General features: G+C 37.2%; 1 protein-coding gene across 2 annotated transcripts in view; it reads left to right on the top strand.

Annotated features, from left to right (window-relative positions):
* Positions 1–20,955, top strand: part of ADGRB3 (adhesion G protein-coupled receptor B3) — a 708,182-nt gene that overhangs the window by 414,404 nt on the left and 272,823 nt on the right. The gene's annotated exons all lie outside the window — the stretch shown is intronic.

Raw genomic sequence — 20,955 nt, 5'->3', positions numbered from 1 at the left:
TATCTGCATTTTCCCTGGGAGTACAAAAAGCATTTGCAATTATCCTATTTGACACCATTAAAATATTTCTAAATTAAAAAAAAAAAAAGTCTCTCAATATCAGCTCTCCCAAGCCTGTTTTAAAGTCTTTAAGCTCCGGGCTTTATTTAAAAGCTTGGTTTTCCTGAATCGAGCCAATACCCTTTTTCCTGTATTCTGTACTGAACATTTTTCTCTATCAAAATCTTTTTACTTTCTACTCATGTGACTCTGTGACCCTGTTGATCAGTGTTACACAGTGCCAATCTCCCTGAACACAGACTTTCAGCCCCAGGTTCACTGTCGTATACAGCAATACCTTTGTGACCTCAATATAGGCCTCATTCAATCTGAGAGAACAGAGACTTTGTTCTCCTGTGTTTCAACCTCATGCCATCCTGTGTTTCAGGAGAAATGTGAAACAGCCCTCAAGGACTCTCAGGAATCCAAATGGAATTTGCATTGAGTCTTTGGAAGGAAGTGAAATCACATTTTCTCTGTGACTTAGCTATTTAGTCTTGCTTTGTGTAAATACTAGAAGAGGATCCTGCTGTCCTCTAACATTAAACCAAAAGAAGGACACGAAGAAACCAAATTCACATTAAAGCGGTAGCTGGTAATGAGAATTAAGTATTACATTCCATTTCATTTTAATCTTTGGGATGTTCAGTAATGCTGAAGGATAGGTCAGGTTGATGGCACTTACCATGTCCTGAGATTAGAATATCCGTGACTAAAATGAAGATGTACACAGTGGCACGCTTAATGAGAACACAACACATTATTTCTGAGTTGCGGCACTTCAGCCAGATGATATTACTAGATGAACAGCTCTAAGTCAAACAACTTCCTGAGAAGGAGGTGTTTTTCTTCAGTATGCACTGTAACATGCAGAAATTAACCTACTGTGCGCTAAAGCGCGTTGTATTCTCATTGGTCTTTGATGATGATAGCTCTTCTGGTTTTGTCATGAGAAACATCTCCTGCATGTGAAAGAAGCACATCTAACCAACCAACCCTATGTGCTTGAGATTTGTTCCTACCCCATGGTAGCAAAACTCCTACACCTCACAATCATCTCCAATATTAATCCCATGACATATTCATCTTCAGGATGCATTTTGGAGCTACCTATACTATTATAAGACACAGATATTGAAAAACTCTGAAAATACCAGGTAGTTTGGATAATTTCTAGAATGCTTTTTTATTCATTATTAAAAGTTCTCATGTATGTGTGTGTGTGTGCGCGTGCGTGCGTGCGTGCGTGCGTGCGTGCGTGCGTGTGTGTGTGTGTGTTTGCCCATACACATGTACATAGAAGCTAGAGGCTGATATTAGAGAATATTCACCTTATTTTTGAGACAGAGTTTCTCACTAACACTTGTGCTCACTAACTGGCTAGATGCCTGGACAGCAAGTCCTTTGTGTCCCCCTGGCTCTGTGCCCCAGACACTAGGCTTACAGGTACATGCAATCACACAATAGAGCGTTTAACCCAGTGTTAGGATCCTAACTCAGCTCCTCATATTTGGGCAGCAAGGACTTTATACACAGATATCTCCTTGGGTCTTTATTCATCTTTTTAAGTAGGCATAAAAATTGTGGGTTTAATTATGGCTTCATACATGCATGCCTTATACCTTCTGCTTATCCCTCGTCCGCCCCCCCCACCAATGGGATCCTCACCTATTATTGCTGGTTATCTTCACCCCACAAATAGCCCTTGCTTCTGGTTCCATGTCTTGTATATCCCTTCTCTGCTGCTCATCCTTTATATCGATTTCTGCCCTTGTATGCTTTTTTACTATTCCCATGACCTACACACACATATGTATAAGTGCATTAAAATCTGTATATCGCCTGTGAGAAAAAGTCATGCTATTTGTCTTTCTGTTTCTGGATTATTTTGCTTAACATGATAGTATCAGGTTATATTTTCCTAAAACTGTGATTTTATTTTTCTGTCTAACTGAAGAAAATTTGTTGTACAGCACATTTCTTTATATGTTGGATGCACATCTAGGCTGGTTTCATTAGTTATCAGTTACATAGTTTATCAATAATGGATGTGTAAGTAATTCTATATATGTAAAGTCCTTCATGCAGGGGCTGGAGAGATGGCTTTTACATAGGACCTCAGTTTGGCTCCCAGCACCCATGTCAGGAAGCTCATAGCAGCATGTAACCACAGTACCAAGGGATGCCATATTCCCTAGGGAATAATTTCTGACTTCAACAAACCCTCAGCATTGCTTTCCCAGTTGGTTCCTGGTGCTGTGTTTCACTTGTGACTCCTCCTTGTATCTCTATCTCTGTCTCTTTTATACAAACACACTCTGTGTGTGTGTGTGTGTGTGTGTGTGTGTGTGAGAGAGAGAGAGAGAGAGAGAGAGAGAGAGAGAAAGAGAGAGAGAGAGAGAGAATGAGAATGTGTGTGTGCAAAATAATGTGAATTTACCATTTTTTATTATATCATAACTGAAATAAACCACAAACCACTAGCCACATGTTATTACTTTAAGAATCTATGATGACATTAAGTAACTTAAGAAAAAAATTATATTATGTATATAAACTAATACTTGCTATATGTAAGTATGAATATGTACTTATTTTCCTAATACAATCTAAAATAATATGGTATGTTATAAATGAAAGAGTATGTTTAACATGAAATTACTTTTAAAATTCCACAAAAATTGTTTCGTTTAGTTTTGAAAATGTAATAATTTTTTCTTTATCTTTCTAGTTTTACTGTATTTTTAAAAATGGTGGAGACAGGTTCTTACTATGTTTCTGTCCTGAAGCTCACTCTGTAGACCAGGATGCCTTCAGACTCACAGAGATGCTCCTTTCTGCCTCCCAATGCTGGGATTAAAAGTGTGTGTAACCACACAGAACCTCAAACAAATTTTATCAGTACAACCTACTTCTCTGAGAAATGCTAGATGACAATACTGTGGTTAATTTAAATAGCTACAACTGTAAAAATATAATGTGTGCAAGTTAGATACCAACATCAAATATTTTTAAGTGAGTCACAGATATCTTTTGACCTCTGTCAGTGTCTGTAAGCACTTCAGTTTGTCTTACTAGCGTAGGTGTGCTCTGGCGTATAGTGTACAGTCTAGCCATGCATTGTCAAAAGCTACAATAGGACAGTCCTGAAAACAAAAAGTGTGTGGTTCAAAATATCTTTTATAATAATTTGTTTAATTTATTTACTTTACATCCTGATTGTAGCCCCCTCCCTCATCTCCTCACAGTCCCATCCTCCCTCCCTCTTCTCCCCAATGTTCCTCCCCTAGTCCTCAGAAAGGAGCCCTCCTCTCCTACCATCTGATCCCAGGCTATCAACTCTCATAAGGACTTCCTGCCTCCTCTTCCTCTGTGGCCTGGCAAGACCACACCCACCAGGGGGGAAATGATCAATGAGGGAGCAAGTGACAGAGTTTTTGTCAGAGACAGCCTGCTCCCCATATTAGAGTACTGACATGGAAACTGAGCTGCCTATTGACTACATCTGACCATGGGCTCTAGTTCTCGTCAAGCATGGTCCTTCATTGGTGAATGATTCTCTGCAAGTCCCCCTGAGCCCAGATTTGTTGGCTTTGTTGTCTCCTTGTGGCACTCATGTCCCCTCTGGGTCTTTCTATCTCTCAACTCTCCAGTAAGACTCCCTGTGCTCTGCCCAAAGGTTGGCTGTGAGTCTCAGCATCTGCTTCGTTCCCCTACTGGGTGGAAGTTTTCCAGGAACATCTGTGATAGCCTCTGGTCCTGTTCCCTCTCTTCACCTGCTTCAAGTGTCTATTCTATTTGCCCTTCTGAATGAGAATTAAGCATTCCTTCTAGAGTCTTCTTGTTATATAGCTTTTTTAGGGCTATGATCACCATACGTGTCTATCTGGGTCTAGGTTACCTAACTCATGGGGGATCCTTTCTAGTTCCATTCATTTATCTGCAAATTTCATGGTTTCCTTGATTGTAATAGCTGAGTTGTATTCCATTGTGTAAATATACCATGATTTCTTTAGCCATTCATCAGTTAAGGGACATCTACATCATTTTCAGATTGTGGCTATTAAGAGTAAAGCTACTAGGAACATAGTTGAGAAAGACGCTCCACCATACAACAAAAATATCCTTATTGGCAAGGTGATGTAAGGCACTGATAAGAGCCAATATGCAAATTGAGTGTTTCTTTCTGATTGATACTAACTTTCTCTGCTTTCTCTGTGTTCAGATTCTAGTAAAACTTCCCTTCATCCTACATTCATCTCTCCCTAATTTAACAATGTTTCAAATTTTTCTGCTGTGTTACTGTGGGCATAAAGACCTTCCCTTTTGCATATGCATTAGTGCTGAGTTCTTCGCAATAAAAATTTTGTACACTGCCCTAGGGAGGTTGTGCTCATTCCCAACATATCTACAAAAATAATAGTGTTACTTGCTCCTTACTATGCTTTACTTGTTACTACTAAGTATTCATTAAGGAATTAGTCCAAAATATCAGCCCTGAATACATTTGAATTGTTCAAATGGGGGTCTAAAATGGAAATATATTTCCATCATTCCCACAGAGCAAAATTGCAATCTTCGTGTAAGAAACATAATATGGTATTCTACTTTCAGGGACGATTCTGTATAACCAACCCTTACCAAGATCATGTGGCAAGGTTTGCTGTCACCATACATATATATGTATTTACATGAGAAACATGGATTTTTTTGAATGATTGCTTCTGTATAAGAATATTTTTGGCCCTTTCGTAACTACTCTAAATGAAAAGGTGAGATAATTACACATACTGAAAGTAACTTTAAAGACTATGTTATTATTCGTATAAAAATGTATATTTACTTTAATTAAGTAAAAGTATTCCCTGTAGGAAAACAGTCCTATTAGAGTTATTTTTCTCTTTTATTAATTTAATTTATTTATTCACTTTATATCCCAATCATGGTCCCATCCCTCCTCTCATTCCCACCCTCGCTTCCTCGTCCTTTCTCCCTCCCCTATTCCTCACAGAAGGGCAACCCCCTCAACGCAAGTGACATCAGGACAGAGCTCATCCTCTTCCCCTGTGGCTTGGTAAGGCAGCCTCACCAGGAGTAAGTGATCAAAAATCAATCAACAGCACCCAGGTCAGAGACAGCCTTTGCTCCTTTTAATAGGGGACCCACAAAAAAAATCTGAGCTGCCCATCTATTCTAGTTCTCCTTCTGAGTGAGATTTAAACATCCTCCCTTGATCCTTCCTTGTTACTTAGCCTCTTTTTGACTGTGAATTGTAGTATATTTATCCTGTACTAGGTGTCTAAAATCCACATATGAGTGAGTACATACCATGTGTGTTTTTCTGGGGCTGGGTTACCTCACTCAGGATGATCTTTTCTAGTACCATCCATTTGCCTGCAAATCTCATGATTTCCTTGTTTTCAGTAGCTGAGTGATATTTCATTGTATAAATGTTTCATTATCCATTCTTTGGATGTTTCCAGATTCTGGCTATTATGAATAAGCTGCTATGAACATAGGTGAGCAACTGTCATTGTTGTATGATGGAACATCTTTTGGGTACATACCCAGGAGTGGTACAGTAGGAGTGTTCACAATTTTCTGAGAAAGTATCAGATTGATTTCCAAAGTGGTTGTATAAGTTTGCATTCCCAGCAACGATGAATGAGTGTTCCCTTTTCTCTATATCCTCACCAGCATGTGCTGTCACTTTAGTTTTTGATCTTATCCGTTCTGATGGGTGTAATATGGAATATCAGAGTCATTTTGGTTTGCATTTCACTGATGACTAAAGACATTGAACACTTCTTTAAGTGATTCTCAGCCATTCAAAAATTCCTCTGTTGAGAATTTTCTTTTTAGCTCCATACCCCATTTTTAAAATTGGATTATTTGGTTGTTGGTGTTTAATTTCTGGAGTTCTTTATATACACTGTATATTAGCTTTTTGTCAGATGTAGGATTGGTTAAGATCTTTTCCTAATATGTACAGCACCATTTTGTTCTGTTGACAGTATCCTTTGCCTTATAGAAGCTTTTCAGTTTCAAGAGGTCCCATTTATTACTTGTTGAGCTTTTAGCCTGAGATGTTGGTGTTCTGTTTAGGAAGTTGTCTCCTGTGCCAAGGAGTTCAAGGCTCTTCCCCACTTTCTCTCCTAATAGATTTAGTGTATCTGGTTTTCTGTTGAGGTCTTTGATCCACTTGGGCTTTAGTTTTATGCAAGGTGATAAATATGGATCTCTTTGCATATTTCTACATGTAAACATCCAGTTAGACAAAAAACATTTGTTGAAGATGCTTTTTTTTATTCCATTGTATGGTTTTGGCTCCTTTGTCAGAAATCAAGTGTCCACATGAGTGGACTTATTGTCGGGTTGGGTCTTCAATTCTATTCCACTGATGAGCCAGTCAGTTTTTATGCCAATACTTGTGGTTTTTATTACCATTGCTGTAGTATAGCTTGAAGTCAGGGATGGAGATACCTCTAGACATTCTTTTATCATATAGGGTTTTTTTTTTAAAGCTATTCGGGGATTTTTCCATATGAAGCTTAGAATTTTCAAGGTCTGTAAAAATTTGTGTTGGTATTTTAATAGGAATTGCATTGTATCTGTAGATTGCTTTTGTTAAGATGTCCATTTTTACTATGTTAATCCTACTGATCCATGAGCATGGACATCTTTCCACCTCCTGATATCTTCTTCAGTTTCTTTTCATAGACTTGTAGGTCTTGTCATATAGGTCTTTGACTTGCTTGGTTAGTTATATCAAGATACTTTATATTGATTTGTGACTATTATGAAGGACTTTATTTTCAAAATTTATTTTTCAGCTCATTTGTTGTTTCTATATAGAAGAGCTACTTTAAAAAAATTAATCTTGTATCCAGCCACTTTGCTGAAGGAGTTTATTAGCTGTAGGAGTTCTTCAGTGGAATTCTTGGGGTCACTTATGTACATTGTTATATCATCTGTGAATAGTGATACTTTGAATTCTTCCTACCAATTTATATTCCCTTGATCTCCATTAGTTGTCTTATTGTTCTGGCTAGGACTTCAGGTACTATATTGAAAAGATATGGTAAGAGTGGGCAGCTTTATCTTGTTCCTGATTTCAATGGTATTGCTATAGGCTTCCCTACCTTTAATTTGATATTGCTATAGGCTTGCTGTATATTGCCTTTATTATGGTTAGGTATTTGCCTTGTGTCCCTGATATTTCCAAGACTTTAAACATGAAAGAGTGTTGAATTTGTCAAATTTTTTGACATGTGATAAGGGGAACATGTGTTTTTTCTTTCAGTTTCTTTATATGATTGATTATATTGATGGGTTTCTGTATGTTGAACCACTCATGCATGTTTGAGATGAAGCCTACTTGAACATGGTGGATGATATTTTTGTTGTGTTCTTGGATTTGGTTTGCAAGTATTTTTGCCTCAGTGTTAATAAGAGATTTGGCCTGAAATTCTTTCTTTCTTTCTTTCTTTCTTTCTTTCTTTCTTTCTTTCTTTCTTTCTCTTCTTCTTCTTCTTCTTCTTCTTCTTCTTCTTCTTCTTCTTCTTCTTCTTCTTCTTCTCCTTCTCCTTCTCCTTCTCCTTTTCCTTCTCCTTCTTCTTCTCCTTCTCCTCCTCCTTCTTCTTCTTTTTGTTCTATATGTGTGGTTTAGGTATCAGGGTCGCTGTGACCTCAGAATGAGTTTGGCAATGTTCCTATTTCTATTTTGTTGAGTAGTGAGGGTTATTTGTATTATCTCTTCTTTGAGAGTCTGGTAGAATTCTGTGCTGAAACCATCTGGCCCTGGGCTTTTTGGGTTGGGAAAAAATTTTAATTAATTAATTTTTATTATAATTTATTTATCTTAACATCTTGATTGTAATCCCTTTGCTTATATCTTCCCAGGATGGTTGGTAAACTTTCTGTGACTGCTTCTATTTCTGTAGATGTTATAGGACTGTTTAACTCATTTACCTGATGATGTTTTGACATTGACAGGTGAAGTCTATCAAGAAAACTGTACATTTCATTTAGATTTTCCAATTTTGTGGAATACAGGATTTTGAAGTAAGTTGTGATGATTCTTTGGATTTCTTCAGCGTCTGTTATGTCTTCCTTTGCATTTCTGATTTTGTTGATTTAGATATTGTCTCTCAGCCTTTTAGTTAGTTTGGTAAGGTTTTGCCTATCTTGTTGATTTTCTCAAAGAAGCAGCTCTTGGTTTTTTGGTTCTTTACAGTGTTCCTATTGTTTCTAATTTATTAATTTCCACCCTGAGTTTGATTATTTCCTGCTGTCTATTCCTCTTAGTTGTGTTCACTTCTTTTTTTCTTAAGCTTTCAGGTGATCTGTTAAGTTGCTAATATGAAATCTCTCCAATTTCTTTTTATGAATGCGCTTAGGTCTCTGATTTTCCTCTTAGCACTTTTTTCATTATGTCCCATAAATTTGGATATATTGTCCCTCATTTCAACTGAATTTTCTACTGCAGTTATTTTAATGTTTGGAGTTTGTATATTTATATAAGACTGTGTGAGTGTGTGATTTTGTGTGTGTGTGTGTGTGTGTGTGTGTGTGTATGGCTATTTTATTGTAATGCAGTTTTCGGTAAATTTTGTAGATATTCATATTTAAAAAAGACATATTTGTAAGTAATCCTGTGTACATTTATGCTTTTAAATTTTTTCTTTACTTTAATCTTTACTTTTATTTTTCTTTCTGATACAAAGTCCTGCTATGGCATAGGCTGGCCTTGAACTTTCTATGTAGAAAGCCAAAGCTAGCATCCAACTCTGACTTCTATTGATTCCTAAAAGCTGAGACTACAGATATCTGTCACCATACCCAGCCGTCCTTGCTTTGAAATGTTTGTTGATTACTATTCTTTATACTCTAAAATAAGATAGTAATCACTATTCACATGGACTGTTGTAACTAAAATACATCCCCCACATACAAAACAAATAAAACATTGTCTTTCCTATTTGAAAGTAGTATCTTGAAAATAAATCTCAAACTTCCTTGTATTCTTATGCTCATTAACATGCTGCAAAAGTGATATATGTCTTATGTATATGTAGATACGGTGAAGTGTATCCAACGTGGTGCAATGCATAACCAGGTCATGATGTTCAGAATCATAATGAAAGAGACATCCATGTTCTCATCTGTGAACAACTGGCATAAATTATTAAAATATGTATGCTTTTATAGAGTAATAATCTTTATGACCAAAAGCCAAGTTAACCCTTTCCTCTCAAAGTTTCTTTTGGTCATGGTCTTTATCACAAAAATAAAAACAAAAACCTTACCTGAGTTTGATTCCTGAAATCCACATAATGGAGGGGGAGAAAGGACTCTACCAAATCATCTGATATATATACGTGTGTGTGTGTGTGTGTGTGTGTGTGTGTGTGTGTGTGAGTGTGTGTGTGTGTGTGTGTGTATGTGTCTTTGTATACTAGAGAAATTTTCTTTCTCATTCATATTTTTGTAGAGTAAGAGATAAAACTAAGTTTTCCCATTTTATACCTAGGAACTTGGCAGGTCGTGACTTCCCTGAGACTGAGACAGCTGACTGTCCTATGTTAATTATGCTTTGCCTGTTTGGTCAATGGGAACACAATATACTTAATCACACTCCCAGTTCTTATTTCAAAGGCAAAAGGTCTATTACTGTTCCAATTGTTAGAACTTTCCTTAAAATACTTTAAATTTATGTGGTAACTTCAAAAAGATAATTACTGTTAACATTTTGCCATTAAGGCTTTGGAATTCAATGTTCCTAGAAATAGTAGTGTCACTAAAACAGAAGAAGGGAGGTTGGATGGAGGCAGGGAGGGGAGAAAGAAAAGAGGAGGAAGCTTGAGCCCCACTTGTGTAGATGACCATTCCTGGGCATCTGGTAACTCGTCATGATATTGTGATTATAGAAGCTAAAAATGTAATAATTTCTCAGTATTGAAATGAATTTCATTTTCTAAACTGACTCAGGCAAAGAGCATGCAATATGACCACATTTTAGTAGTTTCTAAATGTCTAACAGTACCCTGTCTTCAGACAATTAAAGTTCTTTTATGATGAAAACAAGCAAAACCAAAAACCTCCCTAAATTAAGAACAGATTGTGGTCAGGTAGAGGGATAATGTATTTGACAATGTTGATACCTTGCCTTTGATGGCTTATAGTGCAAAGAAGTGAATTTTTCTCTAAAAATAATTTTATTTGATTATATTAAGAATTTTATTTGGAGAGCTGTAATAGTCTATAAATATAAAATATTAGATATAGTATCAAATGTTAGCATTGTATGAGAGTAAGCAAAAGAGAAAATTTCAGGTGTCCAAGTTGAAATGGCAAGGGCTGAAAAACTGAAAAGTTCTTGGATTCTTTTATTTAGGTTGTTCCTGACATTTATCTTTTCATTTAAGTTTAGAAAATGTAAGTATGTATTTGTGTGTGGTGTGTGTGTGTGTGTGTGTGTGTGTGTGTGTGTGTGTGTGTGTGTGCCCAAATCAAGATAAGCAAGCAATTTGGCAGAGTCATTTCTCCTCCTCTATCATGTGGTTTTCAGACTTTGAATTCAGGAAATGTTTAGTTTGTTTTTTATTGTTGTGAAAAAGACCAAGATTAAAGAGACTTTGAGAGTAAAAGGTTGATTTGGCTTACATATTCCAATGACAAGGTTGGTGGCAAGCATCTTTGCCCACTTAATCAGCTTGTTGGCCTGATGGTTACCTTTTTTACAATGGTAGGGTCTATAATCTTCCATGCTGTGTAGAGAACTTTTGCATGATATTGTCTGTCTGAGAGTCACTATTCTGAATGTTTCTCTGAAACAAAAATGAAGCGCAGAGTTATAAAATTTACCCAAAATCCTTAAGCTAGAGAGATGAGGATGGAAGGTGAACAGAATTCACGCCAGCATGCATATTGGAGTGTTTCTGATGTCTTAGATGCCATTTAACTGAGACTGCGCACAGTCAGACTCTTGGGAGCCTTCACATTGGGATCTTTCTCATTTCTCATAGTGACCCCAGGAAGCTGACTTTTCCTGACTTTATGTAAATAAAGCTAAGCAAATCACTGTGACGAGTCCTCAGAGTCCTCAGGATACCAAGCCTTCCAATGTTTTGCAGACATGCGCATCTTTTTCTATATTATCAATACTTCTAACTTACATCTAAAGCTGTCTTCAAAAACTAAGTCTAAAATGTGTTTTAGTTTTTAAGAAGCAGCTGTTGTTAAAATCCATGAGTTAAAGGCTCAGGGGCATGTAATTGAGGCCACATGCCCTGAACCAGCCAGGAGCTAAAGCATTCATGTCACAGGCATATACAGTGATGTTAAGGTATGGATCAAGGAGCAGCAGGGCTGCAAAGTAGAACTGGTAAAACTCAAATGGAAAATAGAGCTGCAGTAATGTTCTCCTGATTACTTGGTGGAAAAGACTGTCTATCTGGTGCCACATCTGATTTATGGAACAGATTGGAGTTATAATGAAAGTCCAGGTATAGCTGACCTCATTCAAAGGAAGTCACAACCCTTTTTGGCTTCACGTATGGAGTCATGAATAAATTAACATGATGGAGCTTTCTGTTTTATTCGGAAGCTCATTTTTGTTGGATTGACCACAGTTCTCTGTAAGAATAGACAACCATAGAGTCTATATATATATATTTGCTTCACAATGAAGTTCTGTGTTATATCATATATTTATTCTCTTGATAACAATTCTGAGAAAAATAAATATGCTTGAAATGCATCTACTTCATGGTATTCTTAAGATGAAAATCTTAAAGCACTCAGATGTCTTAAACAACTTTTTGAAGAATCTGAGGCCAACACGGGAGAAGCACAAGCCTCGTTGCAGAATGAACACAGGGATTTCAGATATACTCAACTACAGTGAGCTGAAAAGTTTCTGGTGTGCTGAATTTCATCTTGTTCAGTTGAAAAAAATATGACATATGACTACACAATGGTTTCAGTATTGGTGCAAATGGAAGTTAGACCAGACCAATAGATAAGGAAACACTAATTTTTGTTAAGCAAAGTAAGTATTGAAAAGTGTTTTATTAATTTAACATATTGCCTAGGTGACTACATTAACCAGTTTATTTTTATAGAGTTCATTATGCATCTCATAAGTAAATCATGCCAATGTTCTTTCCAAATAATCATATTTACAAATATATTTGCTTTTAAAAAAAAGCAAGTTTCCTTTGGAAAAATAACTTTTGGATATTTTTATTATAATAAATTCTTGGCTTTAATCTGATTTTCTTTCTTGTCACAAAATGGCTGGAGCACATTAGACAGCCATTGTTGAGGCTTTCATCCTTATCGCCATTTTGTAAGGAAGGTGAAAGTACTGAGAATGAGTCATTGGATGGCTCTGCCTACATCTGGTCTCCCAAACGTTCTCTTGGGTGTGAAGACATGGATCAGTTCTTAAAAGCACATAACACTCTTGCCAAAGACCTGAGATCTGTTCTGAGGACCCACATGGAATAGCTTCCAATCACCAACAGCCCTAGTTCCAAGGAATTGAATACCTTCTTCTGGCCTCTGAGGGCGCGCGCGCAAACACACACACACACACACACACACACACACACACACACACACACAGAGAGAGAGAGAGAGACAGAGAGAGACAGAGACAGAGACAGAGACAGACAGACAGACAGACAGACAGACAGACAGACAGACAGAGACAGAGAGAGATGCATGCACATAATGTAAAAGTAAGATAAACCCATTTTTTTTTGAGCCAGGCACAGTGACACACACCTGTAAACCCAGCACTTGTGGAGGCAGAGGCAGGCTGATCTCTGTGAGTTCCAGGCCACCCTGGTCTACAAAGTGAGTCCAGGACAGTCAAGGATACACAGAGAACCCCTGTCTTAAAAAAAAATGTTTTTTGACAGCTCCTCTGTCCATCTATATATCAACATATTTAGAAAATAAAAGACATAAATCTCAAGCCCTTGACTTTAAGAATTGTCAGACAGCAACACTGGGGACCTTGTATGCAAACTCATTAGAGTCTCTCTTTCTCTCTCTCTCTCTCTCTCTCTCTCTCTCTCTCTCTCTCTCTCTCTCTCTCTCTCTCTCTGCTTTCCTAACTGATAGCTGATAGTTACACTTTATATTAATATGCACCATCCTCTAAAAATAACTTATGAAGCTGAGATTTTTGTTATTGTTTGAGGCAAGATCCTGCTATGTCGTTCAGACTGGCTTTAAACTTGGAATCCTCCTGTCTCACTTCTCCAGTGCTGGATTTGCATGCATGTACTACCACTAACCTGCTATTTATTTTGTGCTCTAGGTTGTCTGAAACATTAAGTTTTACTTTACTAGTGATCTAAGATGGTGCTTAAAGTCTGCTTGTTGGGGAAATTTTGCTTATTACACCTTTGTATAATTATTGTGAAATAGCATATGCAAAGCAATGACATTTATATCAGCAGAATCTTGGCCTCTTCCCTAATAATTTAATATACCATTCTGTGTCTTCTAATTTCCTGGAAATTCTTTTCTATGAATTCCAAGATAAAATTCATATTTATTGTTAGTGGCATTTGTCATTTCTTGTCTGGCAGTTTGTGTCTGGTGGAGAACAGGGGGACCTCGGGACCAAAAGTCCCATTTCTCTCTCAGGGGCATCAAAGAGCACTCAGGTTGAGGCCTGTGCAGTAGGCGAGGCTCTCTGTCTCACCAGGAGAGGTGGAAATGAGTTTTCCACTGGGTGTTACAATGAACTCTTTTAAATTGAGATTGCTGCCATCAGAAGGCAGTGGAAACTTGGGAGGTCCAAAAGCCCGTGATGATACCAAAAGTATTAAAGCTCTTAGTTAAGGTGCTGGGCTAAGCATGGAAGGGGATGCAAATGGATGTCCGAAACTGGCAGAAGTCAGGGCCGGTGAGACACAGGTCCAGTGGACCTGAAGACAGGTCAGGTGAGATACACGCCGGGCAGGTGCTTCTCTGGTGGTCAGCATTGAGTTCAAAGTGATGGGGTGGGCTACAGCGGCTGCCAAGGCAGTTCCGCTATGGCTGCCTGACCAGTACTCAAGCCCTGGGCATCCAGAATTAATGATGAGGCTCAGATGGTCATGGTGAAGGAGTGGAGTGAGAGAGCAAGGCAGGCAAACTTTTATTGTTGAATCAGGGATTTATAAACCTTGGACAGTGAAAGGGTTTGAGGGTGAATGTGTCTAATTTGCTGCGGCTAGAGTTGCCAGGATACTTCATCCAGATGTAACAAAACAGCCCTGTCATAAGAAGGGAGCACAGCACTTGATTATCTTATGGGTAGGGGAGAATCTCCAGGTACAATTAAAAGGCCATTGGTTGAAAGCCAAGACATCTTATTATCTGCAGGATTCCCCAGGCGCTTGCTGAATGGGTTTCTTAACTTCCCTAAGGGCCATGAGACCCTCCTTAGAAAGTCTAGGGCTTCCCAGATCCGGCAAAAAGGGGACCCCACTGAGGAAGGGAATCCAATTTTTTTTTGGTTTTGTTTTTTTTGTTGTTGTTGTTTGTTTTGGTTTTGGTTTTGGTTTTTGCCAAGCTTAAAGACTCTCAGGAAACTCCAGACTTCGATCTTCCAAAGGGTCCACAGATGTTATTATTACAATATATTAAATATTACAAATTAATGCCATGCACTGTGATATTTCCATGTTTACAAATATCAATTATTAGTGTGTTCATTCAGTCTTATTTCTTCTTTACCCTGCACATAAGTCCAATCTAGCCCAATCATCCATCTTGTGGGTAATGTGCTTACATTCTTCTTTAGTGCTAAGTAATATTGGATTTTGGATGTATGATGTATTTTCTTCATTCATCTGTTGACAGGAATCTAGGCTAATTCTGTGTCTTAGCTATTGTGTTTAGTGTTTAATAAGCATGAGAGTGCAGGTGTCTGAGTTATAGCCTGTCTTCATATTTTTTGAATATATCTATGGAAGCAAGCCACTTCCATGAGTTGGCACTTCTTTTTCTAGTGTCATTCTAAACCTCCATAATTGTTTTCACAGTAGTGGTTTTACATGCCCAAAGTGTGTGAGTTGCTTTATTCTAGGCAGCATTTATTTATGCTTGATAAGATTCATTGTCACTGGGGTGAGATGAAATCTCATTATAGTTTGATTTATGTTTCCACAAAAGCTAATGATACTAGGAATAGCTTCACATTTTAATGCCTAATTGCATTTATTTTTTAACAATTTTCTGTTCACGTCTCATATCTATTCTGAATTCATTTAATTATTTATTTTTCTTTGTTACATTTTTCTGAGTCTTTTATATATCATCAGTGTTAGTTCCATGACTCATGAATATTTTCTTCCATGCCATAGTCTCTATCTCCGATGTTATTTTCTCTGCTATACTGTAACATTTGATTTTAAATTTAAAAATATTTCTTTTGTCCCTTGTGCTTTCAGAATCCTATCCAGAAAAGCATTTTATTTACCCCCAGGCTTTCCCTTTCAAAACTTCTGGTCTTTATTAGATTCATTCCACCAAGTACTTTTTGTGTCTCTATTTAATTTGTCACATGACTTTTGCCCTTCATTCCATTGTGTAATATATTTACTGATATATTTACTGATGTTTATATGGTGATCCATTCCTTTATCCCTGGTATGAACCAACTTGATCATAGGTTTTAATTTTTCTGGGAGTGCCACTGAAATTTATTAACTTGTACTTTCATGAGATATTTATATCTATGTTATTATAAATACTGACCTAAATTTGTTTTGGTAAGATATTACCCAGTTTGGTAATAGGTAACTGCAGGCCTAACAGAACGGGTTTAAAATAGGATTATTTTCTCTTCAACTCTTTGTGGAGTGCTTTAAGGAGTACTGTGGGGTAGTTTGAGGAGTGCTGGTGATAATTACTTAAATGTTTAGTAAAAATCATCAGAAAGTAAGTTCAGGGCAGTGTTTTTATTTGTTGAAAGATGTTTTGGTACTCATTTATGCCTCATTATTTATTATTCTCTACAAATTATTGTATCTTCTTTGTTGAAACTGTTGGTCACATGTGTTCAAAACTTTGTGTGCTTCTTCTAGAATTTCAAGGTATTAGCATATAGCTTTTCTGAATATTTATCAATATTCTGAATGTCTGTGGTATCAATTGTAATATCTCTTTTTATCTCTGATTTTAATCCCTTCCTGCTTTCTTTCCTTTTTGTTTATTCAAACTAAAGAATATTTTCCATATAATCTATCTTCTATTTTCACTGAAACTTTGCATAACTATTTCTGCTTTGGCCTTTGCAGTTTTCCCTCTGCAAATTTGGATTATGAGTTGTTCTTTGTTCTCTGAAGTTTAAGGTACATCATCAGATTGCTTTTTATCTTTTAAAATATGTTTAAAGTAGTCACCCATTGCCTGTAAAACCTCTTTAGTGTTGTTTTTTTTGCTATATCCAAGAGGTATGGATGTATATATTTCCATTTTCATTTGTTTCAAGAATTGTTTAAACTTTTCTGCTGACTTTCATAGTGATGAGCTCTTGGCACAAAGAGGTGGAAATAAAAAAGAGGTTTTTTATTTCTAATTTCTACCCACTATAATCAGAAAGTATACAAAATAAAATTTCAATTTTTTAAAAATTTGATAAGAATTGGTGTTAGACTATTATGTGCTCTACTTTAGAAAAAGTTCCATACATTGATCAAATGACTGTTTCTATCACTGATGGATAGAATTTTTTCACATATCTCCTGTGTCCATGTGATGTGGGTGTCTGATTTTTTTCATCCATTGGTGAAAGTAAAATGTTAAAATCACCCACTGCTTGTGACTCAGAGACCATATCCCATTCACAAAATTGGATGCTCTGTTGCTGGGTGCATATACATTTATAACCATTTTTCTTCATATATTTATGAAAAGAATTTTGTAGTAGCCTTGTTTATCCCATCTTATTTTTTTCTAAAGTCTATTTTATCATATTATACCTGTCCATGATGGCATAAGAGATCATTTTCCACTTTGGTTTTGACTCCTTTACTTCAGAATCGCTTTTCTTGCTGGTAGGATGATATTAATTTGTAAATCTGCACTTTTTAACTAGTGTTGAGATTATTTACATTTGAAGTTTAATAAAATTTCAGTTTATGTCAGTTGTTTTACTGATTTTCTCCTAGTCATTTAGTATATTATTTGCTTATTTTTAACTCCTGTACTTTTGTGGTTTGATAGTTTTTGCTAGATTGATGTTTGTTCTCTTTCTCTGTCTCTCTCTGTCTCTCTCTGTCTCTCTCTCTGTCTCTGTCTCTCTGTCTCTCTCTCTGTCTCTCTCTGTCTCTCTCTCTCTCTCTCTCTCTCTCTCTCTCTCTCTCTCTCTCTGTCTCTCTCTCTGTCTCTCTCTGTCTCTCTCTGTCTCTCTCTCTCTCTCTCTCTCTCTCTCTCTCTCTCTCTGTTGTGTTCTTGTAGAAGTTATATTTAATATTTTATCATGGTTCACATTTTTATTATCTTAGAATATCTTCTCCAGTTCTTCAGGATAGCATTACTAAGTAAAGTAATGTTGATTTTGAGTTACTTGGTGAGGGGTTGGGGTTGAACAGGCTTTCGCTGTATAACTGGCCTATCTGTCCTGGAACTAGCTTTGTAGACTAGGCTGGCCTCTAACTCACAGAAATCTGCCTGCCTCTGCCTCTGGAGTGCTGGAATTAAAGGCACGTGCCACCACACTCAGCTCAAGTTACTAAAAAAAAAAATTGAAATGTGTAACGTCTATATAACAAGCTGCATATGTTTAAAAGGTACATGGGTCCTCTGAGAGCTGTAAAATGGCTGAGTAGAAGCACCCATCACTTACCAGATATTTCACAAAGTAGAGCCAAAGCAAAAAGGCTATAGCTTCATATTAGCATGAGTGACCCCAGGAAAATATTGGAATCAACAGTAGAAAGCCAGAATCATATGCAGAGATCTGTGACAGTAGGCCACTAAGGAAAACAATACTGTAGGACTTGATGCCCAGACTCCACGTTGGAAGGGATGTCCCTCGGACAGAGGTAAGGTTCAAACAGAGATTCCCCGCAAATGGTAGTTGCAGAGAGTGGTAATACTTGCAAAGGGACCGTTTTACAACCATTCCCAGTTTTCATCTTAAAATCAAGAAACCCAAAATCTGTGCAACCATCAGGTTTCAGGAAAAGAATTTGCTTTGAATACTTCCAAGAGGCTATAGCTAGGGGTGGCCGTGAAGAAGAACTAATTTTTTTAAAATTTAAACTTCTTTGAGAGACTGCAATCCTGGGAAAGAATCAATCTCAAATGTCAGAGATGAAAAGCTCTGTGTGCCTCGTACAGATTTTGGTTTGGCAGCCTCCACAGTGAACTAGATGGCATGGAACAAAGAAACATCAGAGAGTGAATATTTTACCTCAATAAATCATATAGGTCATCATCATTGCCCCATGTTGATTCCTTTAAAATAATGGTAAAATTAAAAGAGCTTAGCTACACCAAGAGACATAGCCGCTGTAAGCACCGTGGGTCATAGTGCACTTAACTAGTTCTAAAGTGCCTTGGCCTCCTATCTGGGGATCTTCCAGAACCATTTCCTGGTTTCTAAGGTCTCACTGCTGTCCTTGCCACCTGTAGACCATAGAGCTCCTCTAGCGTGACTGGGGCTACAAATATAATCATTTGAGTGTCCAGGAGCCGTGAAAACTGAGCTGAGCTCAGTAATACAAGGATAAACAAACAATTAACTTGCAATCTGCCAAAATAAAAATTGGCGAATATATGTATGTTTTGTTACTTTTTTAACTTTCTGTCCATTTTCAATCAAAAGAATCTTTTTATTGTTGGGAAATATATGATTTCACAACCAATATGTGATCTTTTGAGACGTTGGTTACATTTAGAGAGTAAACATGCTTCTAATGTAGGTCATTTCAGATGACTCAAAAATTGACCCTTAAATAAGTGAAGTAGATGTTCAGTCCTTTCAAATAAAAGCAACAAGTGATCAAGGAATATGTATACAATGGGCATAACATGCAGTCAATGAACTATTCTGTATATTTGCAAATGCAGCAAATGCTCAAGAGCAAGTGTAATCTGACTGCAGACCCTTCATTCTAGCCTACATTCTAGCCTACAAAAGGCACAGGAAATCAGTGGCGTACTTGGGAATTTCCAATGATACCCACTTCACTAACTACCACAAACATGCTGTCCCCTCTGCTTCTCCCTTTACTCTTGTTGGAAAGGAAATGCTTACTGTGTGATTCAGGCACACTAGAGACCTCCCAGCTTTCTTCTGCTCATGATAAACGGGGGCGGGTATTCCACTGTTTCCCATGGTTCTCTGTCTCATCCTTAAATTTCAGGAACTCCACCCTCAGACCCAAGCATCTAGTTCATCTCTTCACTTATTCCTTTTCCCCTTCTCCCCTGGCCCAAGACTCATTTGTCTATTCTAGCAATTTCCCTCCATGGATTTAAGTTTAATAAAAGAAAAGTTATCTAATACTAAAAATAACGCCATGGTAGGGTTATATGTTTTGTCCCCTTTTATGGATGACTGCCTAAGGGTGGGGCCAGCTGACTATTATACCCAAGGTTACATGGTTACTCAGTGGCAGTTTTGAAGAGTACAGCACTTGAATGTTCTAGTTAAAAAACAGAGAAATCAAATGCTACGAGAACAGGAAACTTAGAAGAAAAGAAAAACTTCCATTATTTTGCATTTATTGCTAGTATATGCAACATACTGTCCAGCTATGCATTTGCAGGAATAAGGGTAACATTTAACTAACAGATGGTACAAGTAGTCGGACAGACCTTGCATGCAGTTGGGCTCTGCTACCTAGCACTTTTATGCGTCTTAGTTCTGCTATCTCTGCCCAAACTGAAAACGCAGTAAGATGCATTTGTATGTCCTCTACCAACCTGCAAAAGAAAGTAAATCATTCTTCGAAGTAAGTGAAATGGATTGCTCTTCAGCCAATCCGTTTCGTTTGCCATCTCCGGTCAGAGCCATTTGTTCACCAGGAGAATCCAGTGGGTTCAGCAGTTTTCTAGAGCCTCTCATCATGTCCTGTGATTATAAAGGCAGGAAAGGCCCTTTTCTCAAGGGGTGTCAATAGTGAGGGATTGTGCGGCTGGGACAATGTTCCTCTTTGCCTGATTTCTAATGTAGAGATGAGCACTGTGCTGTTGCTATGTGAGACATGAGAAGAATGTGTAAGTAGCTGAAGGTAGTTGACACCCGATTTAAATCCACTCAGAGGCTGCTGGTAGGGCGGCACAGCAGGGGTAGTATTTTCCTACCATTAAAAATCAAAATAGGAGAAATTTGTCCCAGTCTCACTAGTAGGTTTAAGCAATAACTGGCTAAAATTTTCAGTCCTTTAAACCTTATATTACTTCATCAGAGATTTGCATGCTATTATTACATATAAATCTGTGCAATAATTATCTTCCCCAAAGAATTTCTAAATAAATCTATGATGGTAATTCTAACTAAGAACACAATGGAGTATGACTACTCTTTGTTAAGCTTCTGTAAGAAAATTACATGGTGCATGTAAGTGCGTTTTCATCACAATTAGTCTTTTTTAAGAGAAAAACTTAAATATATTTCTGTATAGGTATAAAAACAAGGGATTTTAAAAGCCCGTTTTCCTAAAATTGAAGATTTTTTTTCTAGTTCACTCAGTGTTTATGTAAAGATTACTTTCAAATGCATGCTATTTTAATTCACCTTAAGATTTTTTTAAAAAAGCACAGTTTAGTAGATATTGTTTATTGTCTTATTTGGAAATATTGTTCAGCATGAAAGGATTAGTTATTTTTCTCTTTATCTCTTCTCTGGTGGTAGGATTCTTTTAAGAGGTGTCACCCAGAGTGGATGGATGCCTA

This window comes from Acomys minous (genome assembly GCF_964271855.1).
Source record: "Acomys minous genome assembly, chromosome: 13".
In the NCBI taxonomy this organism is placed as follows: domain Eukaryota; kingdom Metazoa; phylum Chordata; class Mammalia; order Rodentia; family Muridae; genus Acomys; species Acomys minous.
Note: the sequence above shows the minus strand (reverse complement) of the source record. Positions and strands in the feature narration are given on the sequence as shown.